Raw genomic sequence first — 16,290 nt, 5'->3', positions numbered from 1 at the left:
ACCAATTTGCATTTTTATTTTTTTTCATTTCGAAGGATCTTTGCGAATTCATAAGTATTGGGGACTCTTTGATTCTAAAATCTCTCGATAATTCAGACACAATAAAAATGTAAGACTTGCATCTTACATACATCAACTAAAAAAAAGTTTACACAAAAGTCTATTTTACAAAATATATATACTAGGTCTCAACCCAAGAACATGTGTTTCAAATGTATCTATCGATTCATACATGTCGTAATTGTTTGAGAAGAATCGAACCGTTCGATCCAGGTCTAAATATTTTGAGGAGTTAGTTAATAAACATGTCCTTATCCTTGAATCTTTTAATATTGTGTATGTAAGTCATACAACCCTTTGGGACAAACATAGTTAATCGTTAGAACAAATCCTATGAGCAGTAGAACATTACTTCGTTCACCACTAAAAAAAAATTCATCAAAGGTCATTCACCAAATTTGTAACAAAACTAAAAACACCTAAAATTACTTTGAAACAATTAGATTAATCTTGCAAAATCTGTTAGCATTAGAATTTTAATTTTTCTCTTTGATATAAATTATTGGGTTCCCAATTTATATAGATTTGTGTTTATTTATTTTCTCTTTAATATTTAATTCTTGATCAATTTCTTTTCTTGTCTCTTTACCTATTATCATGAACTATTTTTCAAGCATGCATAATTACACAAAGTTGGGAAAATGACAAAAACAAAAATCATAACAAAAAAGGGGAATAAAGAGAGATGTGAGAAACTGAATCGGTTACAGTTAATTCACGCGTAGCCTTGCATAATTCCATGAAGTAGGGGAGAAATAATGATAGAAACAGAAACCATGACAAAAAAGGGGGAATAAAGAGAGATGTGAGAAACTGAACTTTACAATTAATTCGCATGTAGTCTTGCGTTTGGTCAATTTTTTCTATAGGTTTCGTTTTTCTTCCTGCCCCCTACCCATCAAATCTTAAAATCACAACATCTTCTGTTTTGGAAAAATATGGCCTTTAAAAATTGTTTTAATTTTTCTTTTAAAGTAATTTGAAAACTTAAATCAAATTAAAACAAAACAAAGAAAAATTAACCAAAGGTGACTAATAATTTACCTATCTTAGAACACATTTTCTCACATTACTACCACTACTTCTTCCACCATGTTATAGTCACCACTCCACCAGTCTCACCAATACCCACCATCATTATCCCCACCACTGCGCACCATCACAATCACCATTAATTCTCACTGATACGGTTAATATCAAATAAATTTATTATGTATCAACAAAAATGTATTCATTTGATTAATTAAAGAAACATTTATTATGAAATATCAATTGGACATTTATTATTAAATTTTAATTAAACTTGATCATTTATAGCGGTAGATTTATGTTCTGCAAGTTTAAACTTGATCGTTCTTTATCTAACCTAACTTTTCCAAACTTTGTTTTGTATTCTGGAAATGTAATCAATTTTATTTTAATACCAAAAACCGTGACTTATTCGATAGGGTACTATAAATAGCTGGGATCCCATTTGCGTGATTCAGCGTTCATGATCATATTGTCTTATATGATTTAGTATCATCCTCAAAATATTTGTGTTTTGTCCCTATCAGTTGTGCTAAAAACATCCAACTACATCTATCACAATAAAACGTTGCCCATTTTGTAAAGACACAAAACTATTATTGTCCATTATTATTTAATAACATCCACCATCGTACTAAAAACCAGCCACATCCATTATTTTTCCTACCACCAGTAATGTTACCACCTCCACCACTCACAAATACCCGACATTATTTCTACCATCCACTGCTTCTTTCAATACCACCATTAAAAATTATATTAACCGGGATCATTGTAGTACAGTGGTAAAGTCATTGGGTGATGATACCAGTTAGCTGAGTTCGAAAATCGCCAGCACCAAATTCTTTGGCGATCAATATGTATATAGTTTTGTTGATGGTGGTTCGTAGCTTAGGGTTAAAATCGTAAAACCTTGCATTAGATGTGACGTCACTCTGCAAGGAAGTGGTGCCGCGAGTACTAATCTCTCCGCCAACATATTTATTGATTCGTTCAATACACTTTTATCCATAACACTTTGTAAATTTCGGCACCTCTCCAAAACGAGACTCAGTGAGTACTTTCTTGTGTTATGTTCCCCAGCAGAACCCTTAATCGGTATGACATGAAGGATTTATGTTCACTCGCAGCGGAGTAGCACGAACCTCCAAGTACCAAAGTTAAGGCCATTGTACGAAATGCTCAGACAGAAAGCGCACTGCATTCTGTAGATAAAGATTTCTGTATGTCAGCATACAAAATCCAGTTAATTATTGTGATAACTCGCAAAGAACTCATAAACACAATTTGAAAATTAGGGCTTCGCGCTCCGCGCAGTATACTGGACCCTGTTGGTCGAAACCATGCTTAAACAAGCTAGGCAACTGAATCCGCCACAGCGCGCTAAAAGTGCAGTCGTGCTCTAGCATGCCGGCCCTCTTTCCATCGACCAATCAGGTCACTTCAAATCCGCCACCACGCATTAGAAGTATGGCAACGCCCTAGCATGCTGGCCCCACTTCCCGAAAACCAATCGAGTTGCTCCAAAACTTGCCACGGCCTCAAAAAGGTCGTCATACTAAGTTGGCTTCCCAAAATACTCCAGCTTCTCAAAAACGCCAGCATGCCGCGCATGACGCACGTGTCAGGCGCGCATGCTAGATGTGCTTACCAGACGTGCATGCCAGACACGCATGCCAGACGCGCATGGCAAAAAACATGCGCAATCCATGCCAGTCACGCCACCACGCCTCTGACCAACAACGAAAGTTAGCCACGATCAACGGTTGCCCTTCCTCCTGAGATGAAAATCTCAGCCGTACAAGTTTTCCACCAAACTTGTGGTAACCTTTGGTCGTAATGCCAAATTACATGGTTTATGCCAAAACCCCTAACTTGGCCGCGCCTAAAAATGCGCGAGCATGTTGGCCATGTCGCCATGCCACAACAACTAGCACGTCGCTATGCCACGGCTACTGGCAAGACATCATGCCACGGCTACTGGCATGCCACCATGCCACAGCTACTAACACGTCGCTATGTCACGGCTACTGGCATGCCACCATGCCATAACTACTAGCACGTCGCTATGCCACGGCAACTGGCATGCCACCATACCACAACTACTAGCACGTCGCCATGCCATATCTACTGGCATGCCACCATGCCACGGCTACTAGCACGTCGCTATGTCAAGGCTACTGGCATGCCACCATGCCACAGCTGCTGGCACGTCGCTATTCCACGGTTACTGGCATTCCACCATGCCACAGCTTCTAGCACGGCGCTATGCCACAGCTACTGGCATGCCACCATGCCACGACTACTAGCACGTCGCCATGCCACAACAACTAGCACGTCGCTATGACATGGCCACTGGCATGCCACCATGCCACACATAGCAACCTGCTACACGTTTTCCACGAAAACATTCGAGACATCAAAACATGTCACAAACTGGAGGATACTCATCAGGGTATTGGTCTGGCGATTGACAGCGTGCGGCGTGCAATACGCCTGTTACAAGAAAGTGTCATAAGAGTGAGGCGGTTAGTAAATACAAGAAGTAATGGTGAAACGTTTTCTTCATTATGGAAACATCAATTCCAGGCGTTACCCGTTACCGCTTTCTTCCATTACTCAACCGTTTCCACTTCTTACGAGGCCAGGGTATGTTTCGTTGCGATTATATAAATAGGTCTCACCTATTTCTACCAAAGAACAAGTTTTGGTCAGGAGAACAATACACATCCAGAAATCACCTGGTAGCTTTCCATTCAACTCGCCAATTCAACTTTCGGATACAAGTCGCAAAACACCCACACTTGCAGAATCAACTATTCTGACCTCAACACTTTCTTCGCTTCCCTCCCTAAGACCAACCATTCTCATTCACTTTGTGACCGAAGTAAGCCTGGAACGACCATTTCTTGGTTTAGGCCAGGATTGTACAAATTGATCTCTCGAATCAAAAGTACTCCTGTGCAGTACATTGTTTAGGGTTTAGATTCGTTTCTCATCCGTACTCACACGAAATTACTGAAATCAGCATAAACGATTTTCACCCACAAACAAGTTTTTAATAAACTTATTTATTGATAAATATATGTATTTATTAGATTCATTAAATGAACCTTTATCATGAAAAATTTAATCATTCATTATGAGAAATTAATAGGACACTAATTAATAAAGTATTTATATAGTTAGTTGAAAAAAACCACGACCGTTTATTTATCCCTCCTAGACAAATCTCTGCCACTCTTTATCTAGCCTAACTTATCCAAGCTTTGTTTTGTATTATAGATACACTAGAACACCGCTGTTATGACTGTCAATGGGTACCCGGAACCGCATCCAGTAAATTCGGTCCGACTCTGGGTCCTAAGGTTGGACCTATTAATAAATTAGGATCCGACGGGTAATTATCCGATTGGACCTGAATCTTAACGGGTCCAAACGGATAATACCCGTTGAGTACCCGATTATTCATTTTTTTATTCATTTTTTTAGTAAAATTATAAGCACAAATAGTGAGCACGTGCGATGCACGTTGGCGACATTAATTTTTCATTCCATTTCTGAAATGTGGTACCTTCATTTTACTTTTCAATTTATCCTAATATTAGGTAAAAATGGAAATAAAAAAAAATTAAAGTATTACTTTTAATGAAACAGAGGTAATATTTCGTATCGAAACTAAAATATATAGATTCTTCTAAGTAATTTTATAGCCTATCAAGTATTTGAGCATTATATAGTCAACATATAAAAAGTACAAAAGCTCTTTTAATTAACCTTTAAATTATAGCTATTTTTTCGGAGAACTATAAATATATTAAGAGTAAAAATTTGATATGGTTGTTTATACTCGTTGCGCAGGCAATTGAAAGAGATTTCCAAATATATAAAATTCACAAAAATGCGACGTACCGTTTGGAAGATACGAAGTTTTAAAATATTTATCTTTCTTTTTATAAAAAATAAAGACTGATATTATTTTAATTATGGAAATTACTGATTAACAGAAGAGGCTTTAGTTGGTAGTCGAGCAACAAGCTGAGCACCAACCCCTTTTTGAATAACAACACCCAATCTGTGAAAAATAAAACTAGCAAGACCACTACCAGCGTCATGGATAACTAAACCATTCTTTAGACGCTTGAAAAAACATACAGTATCATCACTAAGTTCCCCTAAATGGCATTTTGGTAAATAACCGATTTCTTATATTATTATTTTCAAGTCCCTATTCCGTTAAGCATTTCAGTCCTTATTTATATTTCTTAATAACTAAACAGTCCCTATTTTGTTTAACATTTTAGTCCCTAATCCGTTTGGTTAATCATTTTCCGTTTGGTGAACCAAAAAAAGAGTAAGGATTTTAATTAAGCTTGCTTGCCTTAAAGAGAGGGGAGATTTTGCTAGTTTTGGCTTTTATTTTTATTTTTTTTCTTTTTTTTTGACATTTAATCTTTATTTAGTACATTAATAAATAAATGATAATAATTTTTTGTAAAAATAATTTAGATTCAAAATAAAAAGAGAAAAAAATTAAGTTTTTAAGAATTTTCTTTATAGTTTTCTTAATACTCATTGGGTACCCGAAACCGACGGGTACCCGGAACTATATACAGGTCTGATTCTGGGTCCACAATTTTAGAAACCGGACCCGGAACCGACGGGTACCCGGTATTTTATACGGGTCCGGTTCTGGGTCCACAATTTTAGGAACCGGAATCTCTAGGAACCAGACCCAATTTTTATGATTAGGGTTCGGGTCCGGGCCTATGGGTACCCGGGAGGACCTGCACCCATTGACAGTACTAATCGCTGCCAGGATAGGAGGTCGACCGAAGAGAAACGAAACACCACTTCAATGGGTCTATAAAAGAAAATTTGTGATCCCTGACAATTTCTAAAAATAAGCTAAATTGAAAAAGTGAAAATATCATTTTTCTTGAAATAGAGGGAGTACATCGTTTTATTATTTTATTAGTTGCAATGGAAAATTACTTGATGCATAAACCAAAATATGGCTGCATAATGTGTTATACATCCTTTGTGGTGGTTTGCATATGGCTATGCATTCAATGTTCTAAAATTGTGCCTAAAAGGATAAACACCTCCGAATTTTTCGTAAAATCTATAAATTTGGTATTGATGTTGCACTCATTTTGTATATATCTTTAAAATCTTTCCAACGAGACAAAATTTGTAAAATTCCAAGGCACGGATTTTTAGATATGTTATATTCTAGTTTGCTTTCCAATTATACCCCTGAAAAAATAGGATACATAAAGAATTATAGTAATTTGACTAAAAGGGAGGGACAATTTTGTCCAGTCAAAAAGTAACCAAAATTTTGATCACCCCAAACTGAAAAAAACGGGGGTATAACAACCACACCCGATAATTCGGTCGACAATCTGTATGGACTAAACTCCAAATATAATTCTGAGAGCACCAACTTAAAAGCGAGCTCAATCAAGAGATATATCAAAGAGCTTTATCTCTATTTCTCAATCCAATCAGCAAATCAAACAGATAGAAATTCGTGATCCGATTATATGAGAAATAACTTGGACGTTACCAAAGACCAATGCCCAGGAGTCAATCAAGTTATATCCAACAAACAAGGTCGGATTTATCAACTGATTGAATTACGCACAACCTGTGTTATTTCAATTATATATAAATATAGTTTGGAAAAGAAACAATACAAACACCAGAAATTTTGTTAACGAGGAAACTGCAAATGCAGAAAAACCCCGGGACCTAATCCAGATTGAATATCACACTGTATTAAGCCGCTAAAGACACTAGCCTACTACAAGTTAACTTCAGACTGGAATGTAGTTGATCCATAACCAAGTCTCACACCGATTAAAGTACAATCGCATTCCTTACGCCTCTAGAGCTACGCCGGATTCTGCGCATTTGATTCCCTTAACTGATCTCACCAACAACTAAGAGTTGCTACGGCCCAAAGTCGAAGACTTATAAACAAATCTGTCTCCCACAGATATGTCTATTCTTTATTCTTTTTGTTCCATCTTTTGATAAATCAAGGTGAAGAGGAACCAATTGGTAATCCGGTCTTATACTCCTGAAGAACAGCCTAGACATATCAATCACCTCACAATAACCCAATTGATTAACATAAAAAGTTATTACGGAATCACAAGAGTCTGAGACGAAGAACTCTTGTGATTATTTTTTATATCTTACCTATCGGAGATAAATCTCGAGTAAATCTTAGAGAAGATAAAACTCAATATGACAGAACAAGTAAGATCAGATTACGCAACTATAGAGAAAATAATTGGATCTGGCTTCACGAATCCCAATGAAGTCTTCAAGTCGTTAACATATAATGATTTTAGGAAAAACCTAGGTTAAAGGAGAATCGACTCTAGTACGCAACTAGGAACACACATAAGTGTGGGGATTCGGTTTTCCCCATTGCCACAGTTCTCCCTTATATAATCTTTCAAATCAGGGTTGCTTTAAATCAAAGCTAAGATAGCTTAGTAACAAAGCATTCTGTATTCGCCGTTAGATGAAAACCTGATTTAAGATTCAAGCTAAGTCTACTTAAAAATAAAACAATCAATCTCCACCGTTAGATGGTATTAGCTTGTTACACACAAATGAAATATACCTTCATTTAGATATGGGTAACCGTGCCTAAACGTGTATATTGAGTTGGCTCAATAGAGTTAACCGAAGTTAGCCATATGAACACTTTTGTTTTAACCATATTCATCTGACACTTCTAGATCAAATATGATGATCAATCAATCATGAGAGATAATCAAATGAATCTAATTGTGTTTCAAACAGACGTTAGAGTACTGCTCGGTCGAACTCGCAAGCGTTGCTATTTCAAGCTTGTTTGTCAAGTTTAGTTGCCAAAACTATAAGTCTTGATTTCTAGTCTACTTATAGATATGTCTCGGATTAGGATAGAATGTTTAGTTGAGCTTTAGACTTCACGGCGTTCATCGATTGAAGACGAAGAAATACTAAGAGGAGCTTGTGGAACTTCATCAACAAAATTTATGTGGAGACTTGAACTCTTCTGTCACTCAGAAGTCTATTTCTATTATATCTTCTATTGAGACAAAAGTCGTATAGCTATATATACTTTGTATTATACACATTTGATACTTCGAGCTGAATTTAACTCACTTACATATTTATCAAAATATGTGTTGGTAAGCTTTCGCTTTAACCACGTTCATCTTTATTCTTGGCGAAAGTCAAAAGATGATCATGTGAAAATCGCCTGGTAATATCTTACATGATTTGTATGACACAGTCATTTGATATAGACTCGGAATGTTTCGTATTGATCTATTGATCACTTGAAAATTGCTTTGAAGCTAATAGTTTGTGTGAGAAAACTACTCTCGTCTTCCAAGAATCTTTCAATTATTAACACGGAGTTTAGAACGATTAACCATTGATTGGATATATCACAGTATTCGTACTTGTATGCTAACTATTGCAAGTTATTCCAAGTCATGGAACTATAGTATGCATACTCGTATGCGTTCTGGTTTAATAGTTGTAGTCTGGGAACTTAGTATGCATACCCGTGTGCATACCGGTTTAAAAGTTCAAGTCCGGGAATTCAACTGAGTTCGGTCATGTACGACAGTATTCGTACCCGTTCACATACTGGCGAACTCAGACTAAGTCCGTCTACTTATATATGCGTATCCATTTTCATACTTGAGTGGGTTAAGTTCTAAATTCGGTTTGTTCATGAACAAATACATTTATATAATAAAGAAGGCAATCTTTTGCAAACCGTGGCTATAATCTTCATGAATTGATTCGAGTGAATCAAAATCTATTTTTCTTCAATTGCGTCTTGTATGCTTCTATGAGATATAAACAATTGAAAAACTCTAGAACTAGTTTCATTTGAGTGATTTGAACTAGTTGTGACTAAGATGAACAAGGTTGATATGAAAGTGTTCATATGGCTAACTTCGGTTAACTATTGTTGATCCAACCATGTGTACACGTTTACGTACGGTTACTCATACCTAAATAAAACCATATTTCATTTGTGTATAGCAAGCTAAGCTTGATCTAACGGTTGAAAGATATTAGCTTGACTCTAATCCGGTTTTCAACTAACAGTGAATATTGAATGATTTATTACCAAGGTAGTATTGATTGCAAACCTTGATTTGAATACTATATAAGGGAGAACTCTAGCAACTGGGAAACCTAATCCCCACGCCTCTTGTGTGATACTAGTTGCGACTAGAGTCGATTCTCCTTTAACCTAGGTTTTTCCTAAAACTATTATAGGTTAACGACTTAAAGACTTCATTGGGATTTTGAAGCCAAACCCAACTATTTTTCTCTGTAGTTGCATGTCTAATATTACTTTGTTCTGTCGTGTTGAGTACTATCTTCTCTAAGATTTGCTCGATATTTAATCTCCGATAGGCAAGATAAAAAGTAGTCACAAACATCTTCGTCTCATCGTTTGTGATTCCACAACATCTTGTTTCGCTACCATATGATTAAGATTATTGTGAGGTGATTGATATTACTAGGTTGTTCTTCGATAATATAAGCCTGTTATATCAATTGGTTCATGTTCACCTTGATTTATCAAAAGACGGAACAAAAACTCGTAGGTATTTCTGTGGGAGACCGATTTATCTATTCAATAGACTTTTCTGTGTGAGACATATTTGTTTATTAAGTCTTCGACTTTGGGTCGTAACAACTCTTAGCTGTGGGTGAGATTAGCTAAGGAAATTAAGTGCGCAGAATCCGGCGTGGTTCAAGGGAGTAAAGACGCGACTCTACCTTAATCAGTGGGAGATTGTTTAGGGCTCAACTATATTCCAGTCCGAAGTTAATTTGTAGTAGTCTAGAGTTTTAAGTAGCTTAATACAATGTGGTGTTCAAGTCTGGACTAGGTCCCGAAGTTTTTATGCATTTGTGATTTCCTCCTTAATAAAATTTCTGGTGTCTGTGTTATTTCTTTTCCACATTATATTTTCATATGATTGAAATATCACAGGTTGTGTGTAGTTTAATCAATTGGTGAATCCAACTTTTGGTTGTTGATTGAAATTGATTGACGCTTGGATATCGGTCTTTGGTACCATCCAAGTTATTTCTCACATTAATCCGGCTCACAGTTTTCTATCTGTTCGATTGCAGATTGATTTAAGAAATTGAGATATAACTCTTGGATGTATTTTCCTTGATTGGGTCTGACTGTCTAGTTTATCCTCTTTGGAAATATATTGGACTTAGTCCATACAGATTGCCTAAACTAAATATTGGGCGTGGTTGTTAGACCCCCGCTTTTTCAATAGAGTTGTTCAATTGCTTATATTCTCATAGAATTATACAAGACACAATTGAAGCAAAATCTGTTTTGATTCACTTGAATCGATTCACGAACACTATAGCCACGGTTTGCAAAGATTGCAGTCTTTATTATGTAAATGTATTTGTTCATGAGTATGTAAACATACAAAACCGATTTTAGAATTTAACCCACTCAGGTATGCAAACGGGTACACATACCTAAGTTCCCGGACATGGTCTTGTTCGCCAGTATACAAACGGGTACGCATACTGTCGTTCATGACCGAACTCAGTTGAAATCAATACACATACAGGTATGCATACTATAGTTCCCGGACTTCAACTGTTGAATCAATACGCATACGGGTATGCATACTAAATTCCCGGACTTGGAATACACTTGCAACAGTTAGCATACAAGTACGCATACTGTGCTATATCCAATCAAAGGTTAATTGTTCTAAACTCCCATTTCAATCATTGAAACATTCTTGGAAGATGAGAATAGCTGTCTCACACAAACTACTAGCTTCAAAGAAATTTTCAAGTGATCAATAGATCAATACGAAACATTCCGAGTCTACATCAAATGACTGTCTCACACAAATCATGTAAGATATTACCAGGCGATTTTCACATGATCATCTTTTGACTTTCGCCAAGAATAAAGATGAACTTGGTTAAAGCGAAAGCTTATTAACACATATTTCGAGAAATATGTAAGTGAGTTAAACTCAGCTCGAAGTATCAAATGTGTATAATATAAAGCGTATATAGTTATACGACTTTTGTCTCAATAGGAGATAGAATAGAAATAGACTTCTGAGTGATAGATGAGTTCAAGTCTCCACATACCTTTTGTTGATGAAGTTCCACAAGCTCCCCTTGGTAGTTCTTCGTCTTCAATCGGTGAACGCCGTGAATTCTAAAGCTCAACTACACATTCTATCCTAATCGGAGACATACCTATAAGCAGACTAGAAATCAAGACTTATAGTTTTGACAACTAAACTTGAAAACAAGCTTGAGATATCAATGCTTGCAATTTCGACCGATCGGTGCTCTAACAATCTCCCCCTTCATAGTATCAACGAGCTGCAGTTTTGCATCCTCAAAGTATTTAAGAAAATAGTGAACCACTTCGGATGAAACCATCTCATCATTCTCAACATCTTGATGAGTATACGCGTAGTAGCATGAGACATCATAATAATCCTTAGGATTTTGATATTTGTTATCATCAACATCTACTAGGGTTCTTTTCTTTTTCCCTTTAACTTCGAAACTAATACCTTTATCAAGAAAACCTCTTGAAAAATCACAAGTGAGAAAAGGTGAAGACATTCTTGACAAGAAGAAAATAACCTAGAGTACGCGTACGTGACTCAATGAGATTGGTATTTAAATGGTTTCTTAAGGAAGCACTTTTGGGTTTCTAAAAAATTGGTTCGTGACAAGTCAACATGGATACCCGTACGAAAATCAATATGGTCCCCAAAACCAATACTTGAAAAGAATTGTAAAGTACTTCTTTACAAGGTAAAAAGAATACATCAAAAATTTGCTACATGAAAATTTTCTTTGACAGCTTTTTGGCTCAATAAATTTTATATTCTCACAGGAGAAAAAATTTAGAGCACAAAAGTAGCTCGCAAAAAGAAAATACTTTTTTTAAGAAAAAAAAGAAAAAGAAAAAAGAATAACACTGTTTTCTCAACCAATCAATACTTCAAGCAAAGCTATCTGTAGACAATAGTTTAGCTATGGACGATAAGAAAATAACTCAAGTAATCAGAGAGAATTTTGCCAAAGTATACCTGATTATTAGCAAATCTTACTCAACAGGATTTTTATGAGTAAGCATTCAATCCTTGTGATTAATTAGCACAAGTATGAGCTTTATGCTCATCAAATGAATATTCTACATGGTTAATCCTCTTTTTTCTTCTTACTGTTGTCAAAATAAGAGACTAAGTTTGAATCCTTACCAGAAGAAGTTTGTATGGAGGATTTTGACAGCCCGTTGATAAGATCCTTGTATCCTTAAATTATAAGATTAAGGTTGTCCTTCACATCTCCATTGTTGTTTCCGCTTACTGGCACCTTTCTCACATATTGACCATCATCCTTCACTTTAGGTTGAGAAGGATATTTTTGAAATCTCCTTGACCAATTTGTATTAAGACTACAATTAGTTCGAACATTCTATGAGCATATTGAACTGACTTTCCTGGAATATTCACAGGATAAGTACTAAAACTGATAGATTTAGACATCCGAATGTCAGTTACACCTTTGAGAATTAAATCTAAGTTGTGCTGAATTTGACCAAAGTAATTGTCATTCAACTTCAGTTTGCTCTTCCGTAGAACATGTCCTTTTGAATCACAAAGAAGACATACTTTCTGATCACCGGAGTGATTAGAGTATGTAGCATTAGTAACATCGTTAGAAGATTTCTTCCTTTCATGAGATGTGCTAAATCCATGATCAGTGGGAGAACTATGCACTTCTCTAGCAATAGGAAGGGTTTGTAGTTTAGCTTCTGAAGCTGGTTTCATTAGAGAAACATGATTAGAACTAGCCATGTTTTCTAAAATCACAGCAGAATCAGAAATAATTGGTATGATTGACTTCACAGAACGACCTTTATTTTCAATAGAGAGATTACTCAATAATATTTCTATTTCAAGGACATCTTCTTTGAGTTCAGCCTCGAGTAAGATTCAGGAGGAACAAACTTCAGCATTTTCCTCACGAAGAACCCTTAATTGGGAATCACGATCTTTTACCATACCAAACGTTGTATTTACTTTGTGTTTCAGCCATTTGATTTCAACTGCCTGGATTCTAACAAGTTGTAGAATCGCTGCACTCTCTTGGGTTGCTTCCCTTTCTACTTCAGAATCAGATTCGTCAGTAAGATAATCAGGGTAACATATATCAATACTTGTTTGTTTCGTAGGAAAAAAATGTTCATATATATGTGAGATTGACAAGTCTTTCTCTTTAATAGATTTCATAGAAACAAAACTTTTGTATCTGGTGATGTGTTTGTCAGAGATAGCACCACTGTCCGTAGAGTCAGATTGCTACAAACACAGACTTATGAGGTCTTAAACGTGTTTTCCTGCTCTGATACCAATTGAAAAAATGGGGGTCTAACAACCACACCCAATATTTCGATTAGGCAATCTGTATGGATTAACTCCAATATAATTCCAAAAGAATCAACTAGACAGTCAAACTCAATCAAGGAAAATATATCCAAGAGTTATATCTCAATTTCTCAAATCAATCTGCAATCAAACACATAAAAATCCGTGAGACAGATTAATATGAGAAATAAGTTGGATGGTAGCAAAGACCAATATCTAAGCGTCAATCAATTTCAAACAACAACCAATGGTTGGATTCACCAACTGATTGAACAACGCACAACCTGTGATATTTCAATCATATAGAAAATATAATGCGGAAAAGAAATAACACAGACACCAGAAATTTTGTTAACGAGGAAACCGCAAATGCAGAAAAACCCCGGGACCTAGTCCAGATTGGAACACCATACTGTATTATGACTCTATCTTACTACAAGTTAACTTCAGACTGGAATGTAGTTGAGCCCTAACCAATCTCACACTGATTAAGGTGCAGTTGCATTCCTTACGCCTCTGAATCCCAGCAGGATTCTACGCACTTGATTCTCTTATCCGATCTCACCCACAACTAAGAATTGCTACGACCCATAGTCGAAGACTTGATAAACAAATCTGTCTCATACAGAAAAGTATATTGAATAGATAAATCTGTCTCCCACAGAAATACCTTTGAGTTTTTGTTTCGACTTTTCATAAATCAAGGTGAACATGAACCAATTGATACATCGAACTTATATTCCCGAAGAACAACCTAGTAATATCAATCACCTCATAATAATCTTAATCGTATGGTAGCGAAACAAGATATTATGGAATCACAAAGAATGAGACGAAGAGCTTTGTGATTACTTTTTATCTTACCTATCGGAGATTAAATCTCGAGAAAATCTTAGAGAAGATAGTACTCAATACGATAGAACAAAGTAAGATCAGACCATGCAACTACATAGAAAATAGTTGGGCCTGGCTTCAGAATCCAAATGAAGTCTTTAAGTCGTTAACCTATAATGGTTTTAGAAAAAATCTATGTTAAAGGAGAATCGACTCTAGTCGCAACTAGTATCACACATGAGGTGTGGGGATTAGGTTTCCCTTATATAGTCTTCCAATCAGGGTTTGCAATCAGAGTTACCTTGGTAACAAAGCATTCAATATGCATCGTTAGATGAAAACATGATTAGAGTCAAGCTAATATCTTTCCACCGTTAGATTGACTTAGCTTGTTGCACAGAAATGATATGTGCCTTCATTTAGGTACGGGTAACCGTACCTAAACGTGTACACTTGGTTGGCTCAATAATAAGTAACCGAAGTTAGCCATATAAACACTTCCATATCAACCTTGTTCATCTTAAACACAACTAGTTCAAATGACTCAAATGAAACTAGTTATGAAGTTTTTCAATTGTTTATATTCTCATAGAAGTATGTACAAAACACAATTGAAGATCGAATTGATTCATGAGCACTATAGACACGGTTTGCAAAGATTGCATTCCTTATTATATAAATGTATTTGTTCATGAGTATGTAAATACACAAAACCGATTTTAGAACTTAACCCACTCAGGTATGCAAACGGGTATGCATACCTAAGTTCCCGGACATGGTCTTGTTCGCCAGTATGAAAACGGGTACGCATACTGTCGTTCACGACCGAACTCAGTTGAAATCAGTACGCATACGGGTATGCATACTATAGTTCTCGGACTTCAACTGTTGAATCAGTATGCATACTAAATTCCCGGAATCAGAATACACTTGTAACAGTTAGCATACAAGTACGCGTACTGTGCTATATCCAATCAAAGGTTAATGGTTCTAAACTCCCATTTAAATCATTGAAACATTCTTGGAGGACGAGAATAGCTATCTCACACTAAATATTAGCTTCAAAGAAATTTTCAAGTGATCAAATGATCAATACGAAACATTCCGAGTATATATCAAATGATTGTATCATACAAATCATGTAAGATGCTACCAAGCGATTTTCACATGACGTTCCTCAAGAATAAAAGATGAACTTGGTTAAAGAGAAAGCTTTCCAACACATATTTCGACAAATATGTAAGCGAGTTAAACTCAGCTCGAAGTATCAAATGTGTATAATGTAAAGTCTATATAGCTATACGACTTTTGTCTCAATATGAGATAGAATAAAAATAGACTTCTGAGTGATAGATGAGTTTAATTCTCCACATACCTTCTGTTGATGAAGTTCCACAAGCTCCCCTTAGTAGTTCTTCGTCTTCAATCGATGAACGCCGTGAAGTCTAAAGCTCAACTACACATTGTATCCTAATCCGAGACATAACTATAAGTAGACTACAAATCAAGGCTTATAGTTTTGACAACTAAATTTGACAAACAAGCTTGAGATATTGATGTGATTTGTAGATAGTGGTAAAAGTGGTTCGATTCTCAGACTTGTGAAGGATATTAATTAGACTTAAATTCTAATATTAAAATAGAAAACACACTAAAAGTTATAGCAAACTCGATCAAAGATGATATCAATACTAAAAGAAACATTGAGGATAAGATTCCACTATTTTCCAAGTTCAAAGTGATTAAACCAATACTTATATTTATGTAATTTTCTTGTTTAATTTGATTCTAAAATATTGCAACAAGTAGATTTTCAAAAGTAATAATTGTAAATACCAAGTATGAAGCATCAAAAGTCTTAAAACTAAGCATACTC

The sequence above is a fragment of the Papaver somniferum genome, chromosome 3 (genome assembly GCF_003573695.1).
Source record: "Papaver somniferum cultivar HN1 chromosome 3, ASM357369v1, whole genome shotgun sequence".
Lineage (NCBI taxonomy): Eukaryota > Viridiplantae > Streptophyta > Magnoliopsida > Ranunculales > Papaveraceae > Papaver > Papaver somniferum.
This window is presented reverse-complemented; position numbering follows the sequence as displayed.